A 6,396-nucleotide genomic window follows, 5' to 3' on the forward strand; every position below is an offset into this window, starting at 1 on the left:
ACACACACACACACACACACACACACACACACACACACACACACACACACACCATACGAAGACACTTTTCTACGGTCATTTCTGCCAACAACAAAAGCTTTTGTACATCATAATTAGCCTATGACAAACTAAGTCATATTTATGAGATAAAAAACTGAAATGAAGATTTAATTAAATCTTCATTGCAGTTTTTTTATGTCATAAATTTGACTTAAGAATATTTTCTTAAGAAAACGAAAGGTCGGAGTTATTACTAAGTTATATCATAGTTTTGACATAAAAAGTCGAAATTCTCATTTACAGTCATAAATAGGCCTATGACATAGCATACCAAGTAATGAGTGAAATAAAAAGTCAAAATTATGACAAACATGCGAAGTCAAAATTGTGAGGATAATTGTGACTTTTTATACCATAATTATAGTTTCCATTTTTTGTTTAAAGTATTACTTATATGACATAATTTCGAATTTTTATCTCGTAAGGGACTTTAAGTTATTTTTTTATCATCACAGAATGGATTAGTATGCCATAATTCTGACTTTACCAAAGCATGATCTTTTTCTTATGTGGCAGAAATGGACTTTGAACAGCTATGCAGCTCACAGTGCTGTTTTACCTAAGATGGAAGTTATCCAAATGAAGCTGATGTAATGAAAACTATAGCCAGATAATAACTATAACACTAGATCTGTCATTAACAAACAAGCATCAAAGTACAGTGGTGCCGTATTACTATGATATTTTGGAAATTCACCCAGGTAAAACCGATGTCCTTAAAGGGATAGTTCACCCAAAAATGAAAATTTTGTCAGTATTTAGTACTCTCCCTCATGTTGTTCAAGCCCGTAAGACCTTCGTTCAACTTCGGAACACGAATTAAGATATGTTTGATTAAATCTGAGAGCTGGATATCTCCTCCATAGGCTTCTAAGGGATTGAAACTTGCTCCCCGAAAAGTTATTAAAGACATCGTTAAAATAGTCCAAGTGACTACAGTAGCTCAATCTAAAGCTTATCAAATGACGAGAATACTTTTTGTGAGCAAAAAATAAATAAATAACGACTTTATTTCAACTAATTTCCTTATCTGTGGGCCTTGAGTCAGTTCACTAGTGTAATAGCGTAATCTTCTGTTGTTATATGTCACACGCATCACACACATGACCAGCGTTGGCCAATACTGAGCTTACGTGTGACGTAGCTCTACGCTATCACACTAGTTTAACTGACTAGATATGGAATTACTTTTGTGCCAATAATAATGAACGTAACTTTTCAAGAAACTGATGAAAATATAAATTGAAACTGAAAAAAATATCTTTGAAACTGAAAAAGAATAAATCGCGGGCACATTTTTTTACTTCGTTCTTAATACACAGAATGTTTTGCTAACTATTTCTCATAATTCATTTGCAGATCTGCTCTTACTTACTAATGCGCGTTTTCAGTTACGCTTCTCAAGTTTTCGTTTAAGCTCCCTGAGTTTTTGTTCGAAAAAGCATTTTTTTACTCATACTAGCTACATATAATAGCTTTATCAGTCATCTTTATCACACAAAAGTAATCAGAATAAATATTGTGACCAGGGTGATACTTCAAAATAATTGTGTGTTTACATATCATGAACAGAGACGTGGTCTGAGTTCAAAAACTCTGCATCACAAATTAATCAGAAATTGAGAAATTCAGGTTTAAATAGCTTCATTGGTATGGTAAAAAAAGGCTTTTCATTGCCAAAGTTGAATCAGGCAGTGATTGACAGCGCTCTGGTCCAATGGCATCGGTCATTCTCTGATACAGTACTTTTTGTACTGTAGGCTACACAGTACAGATACTGTAAAGTACTCTAGCCCAATGTTGTTTGGGGTGGCTGGGGGGAATATTATCTAACCGAAGCAACTATGATCTAATCAAAGACATAATCGTATGTAGATAAACAAGTCATGCAATGATTGGGCTAACAGTTGAATCAAGACAACACTGTATAATGTTATGGGCTCACTAAGCTCTAAAATGCCTCACCACCTTAAAAAGCAAGTACTGTATTATAAATAGTATTAGTATTGTATAAAAAAAAATATTAAAAAAAGAATTACCACGAGTATCCAGTATCCTGATAGTGACGATGACTAATGATAATGATATCATTCGTCTGTAGGCTACTATTCCTTCTATAAGAAATCATCTCAACAATATAGTGTACCAGCAAATAAATACAGATACAAACTTAATATCAGTAAAATGAAATAGAAAGCTGCGCTTACAGACGCTCACATTCAAACATGTAAACACAACACTGACGTCTTCACTTCCAATTCACGAAGCTGTCAATCAAAAACTCAGTAGCCAATGAGAACACACTGCTACTAGCCCCGCCCCCACGATAGATATGTGTCAGAATTGCGAACGAAAACTCAGGGAGCGTAAACGAAAACTTCAGAAGCGTAACTGAAAACGCGCATTTGTAAGTTCAGATCAGCGAACGAAATATGAGAAATAGTTAGCAAAACATTCTGTGTATTAAGAACGAAGTAAAAAAATGTGCCCGCGATTTATTCTTTTTCAGTTTCAAAGATATTTTTTTCAGTTTCAATTTATATTTTCATCAGTTTCTTGAAAAGTTACATTCATTATTATCGGCACAAAGTAATTCCATAACTAGAGGCCCAAAGAGAAGGAAATGAATAGTTGAAATAAAGTCGTTATTTTTGTTTTTTTGCACACAAAAAGTATTCTCGTCGCTTGACAAACTTGAGATTGAGCTACTGTAGTCACTTGGACTATTTTAACGATGTCTTTAATAACTTTTCGGGGAACAAGTGTCAATCCCTTTAGAAGCCTATGGAGGAGTGATCCAGCTCTCAGATTTAATCAAAAATATCTTAATTTGTGTTCCGAAGATGAACGAAAGTCTTACGAGGTTGAACAACATGAGGGTGAGTAAATACAGACAGAATTTTACTTTTTGGGAACTATCCCTTTAAAATACTGCCATGGCATATTAATGTAATAATCATTGACTACCATGGTATTCATCTAATACCATTATATGCCACAGCTAGTGGTTTTTATAGCACAAATCACTGAGTTTTATTGGGCTATAACAGAGAAGTCAATTGTCTGTCTGGTCACATGATGGTGACGCCAACCACGTATCTCGACTGTTCTAAATTCCATGTCTAAAAAATAAACCAATCAACCCACTCACATATCCTTAGCTCTACATAACTTTGTAAGTCTTAAACACACAAATTAATGCAGACATTTTCAAGTCTTTCTTTTCAGGGGGAAAGTCCTTTACAATGACATCGAGAAGTCGCTCTCAGTGGAAATGCACGTGAGATCATTGAGTCTTTCTGTCCCCATAACCGTTGAGCACCACAGTCTGTTCTTAACCAAGGACAGCTTTGAAAAGAGTGTACACCACAGGTACACAGTATTTCAGAGAGATTTCCTGTCGACAGATTGTGGGTGGCTGTACTGATACCTCAGGAAACACATTTAACCCGTACTGGTCTCTGAGCAATGACCTCATGCTGTTTAGGAAGCAAGAAATACATGTAGCAAATTAGATATCTTTGGCCTGCTTTATTAACGAGAGATTCTTACCTTTCTGTTCTTTATAGCAGACAGATCGGCAAACTTTTGCTCTTCTACATCAAAACGAAACAAGCTGCCAAAAAAATTCAACTTCACAAACAACATAATTTCCCTTCGAAATTACCCTTTCCTGTTTCTCAGCGGATGTGGTTTTATATAAATAACATGATACAAACTCAAAACTGATGTAACACTCACATCTGATACCATGCAGCAGTATCATAATGCATTTAATGGACTATTATTAGTTTTTCATATGGGAATTAATATAAGTATAACATAACTACTACAAGGAGTAGACACACACACACACACACACACACACACACACACACACACACACACACACACACACACACACACACACACACACACACACACACACACACACACACACACAGGTCATATAATTAGAATATCATCAAAAAGTTGATTTATTTCAGTAATTCCATTCAAAAAGTGAAATTTGGATATTATATTCATTCATTACACACAGACTGATATATTTCAAATGTTTATTTCATTTAATAGTGATGATTAAAACTGACAACTAATGAAAATCCAAAAGTCAGTATCTCTGAAAATTTGAATATTACTTAGGACCAATACAAAAAAAGGATTTTTAGAAATGTTGGCCAACTGAAAAGTATGAACATGAAAAGTTGAGCATGTAAGGCACTCAATACTTAGTTGGGGCTCCTTTTGCCTGAATTACTGCAGCAATGCGGCGTGGCATGGAGTCGATCAGTCTGTGGCACTGCTCAGGTGTTATGAGAGCCCAGGTTGCTCTGATAGTGGCCTTCAGCTCTTCTGCATTGTTGGGCCTGGAGTGTCGCATCTTCCTCTTCACAATACCCCATAGATTTTCTATAGGGTTAAGGTCAGGCGAGTTTGCTGGCCAGTTAAGAACAGGGATACCATGGTCCTTAAACCAGGTACTGGTAGCTTTGGCACTGTGTGCAGGTGCCAAGTCCTGTTGGAAAATGAATTCTGCATCTCCATAAAGTTCGTCAGCAGCAGGAAGCATGAAGTGCTCCACAACTTCCTGGTAGACGGCTGCGTTGACCTTGGACCTCAGAAAACACAGTGGACCAACACCAGCAGATGACATGGCACCCCAAACCATCACTGACTGTGGAAACTTTACACTGGACTTCAAGCTACGTGGATTCTGTGCCTCTCCTCTCTTCCTCCAGACTCTGGGACCTTGATTTCCAAAAGAAATGCAAAATTGACTTTCATCAGAGAACATAACTTTGGACCACTCAGCAGCAGTCCAGTCCTTTTTGTCTTTAGCCCAGGCGAGACGCTTCTGACGCTGTGTCTTGTTCAAGAGTGGCTTGACACAAGGAATGCGACAGCTGAAACCCATGTCTTGCTTGCATACGTCTGTGTGTGGTGGTTCTTGAAGCACTGACTCCAGCTGCAGTCCACTCTTTGTGAATCTCCCCCACATTTTTGAATGGGTTTTGTTTCACAATCCTCTCCAGGGTCCGGTTATCCCTATTGCATGTACACTTTTTTCTACCACATCTTATCGTTTCCTTCACCTCTCTATTAATGTGCTTGGACACAGAGCTCTGTGAACAGCCAGCCTCTTTAGCATTGACCTTTTGTGTCTTGCCCTCCTTGTGCAAGATGTCAATGGTCGTCTTTTGGACAGCTGTCAAATCAGCAGTCTTCCCCATGATTGTGTAGTCTACAGAACTAGACTGACCATTTAAAGGCCTTTGCAGGTGTTTTGAGTTAATCAGGTTAGAGTGTGGCACCGAGTGTCTTCAAATTGAACCTTTTCACAATATTCTAATTTTCTGAGATACTGATTTTGGGGTTTTCATTAGTTTTCAGTTATAATCATCAAAATTAAAAGGAATGAACACTTGAAATATATCAGTCTGTGTGTAATGAATGAATATAATATCCAAATGAATTCCAATTGAATGGAATTACTGAAATAAACTTTTTGATGATATTCTAATTATATGACCAGCACCTGTATGTATATACACATACACACATGTATGTATGTGTTAAATGTGTTTTTTTAATTAATACATTTAACAGGATTTTTTTTCAAAGCTGATACATTATCCCTTTAATAAAATGTTTTATTATTGTTATTTTTGTATTATCAGACACCACACTGTCATCTCTTGTTGACCGAAATGTCACTGCATTTTTATAGTACATTTCAGGTAAGCAATGATTTTTTTAAACTGTATTTATAGGGATTAATTTAATTTAATGGGATTATTACTTTATTATAAATACATGACGTGTTTATTTAGATTTGTATGCAAAATATTTTCACCTGTTCTGAATATCAGTTTTAATAAAAACTTATGGCTAAAACTCAAACAAACTTTTCAAACAAATCAAATTATACTTATCATAGTCTAACATAAATATATATTTTTTACTTCTTCAGCCATATTATTGATTATGAAATAAAATGCGATAAAGGTTATTTACAGTTTACATAACTGTATCATACCTGCAAACTCCAGACTGGTGAAAAAGGTGATGGATGGGGAATTTTTCTTCAAAAAATTTAATTGGAATCAGCAGTTCAAAGTGTCCCGGGAAAATTAAAATAGAACTACTTCGCAGCATTATAATGAAACGACACCAACGTTTATGATAACATAAAATAACCGTAAAAATATGATTTAAAGGTTAAATAAAACAAGTTTTGACAAAAAAAAACAAAAAAAAAACATCATGCTATTTCATTGTCAGAATGGAGAAATTTGCCAAAAGGAGACGGATTTGCAGGTATGGTTTAAGATACAG

The sequence above is a fragment of the Siphateles boraxobius genome, unplaced genomic scaffold, assembly GCF_051911475.1.
Source record: "Siphateles boraxobius isolate OS27281-9 unplaced genomic scaffold, OSU_SipBor_1 41, whole genome shotgun sequence".
Taxonomy (NCBI): Eukaryota; Metazoa; Chordata; class Actinopteri; order Cypriniformes; family Leuciscidae; genus Siphateles; species Siphateles boraxobius.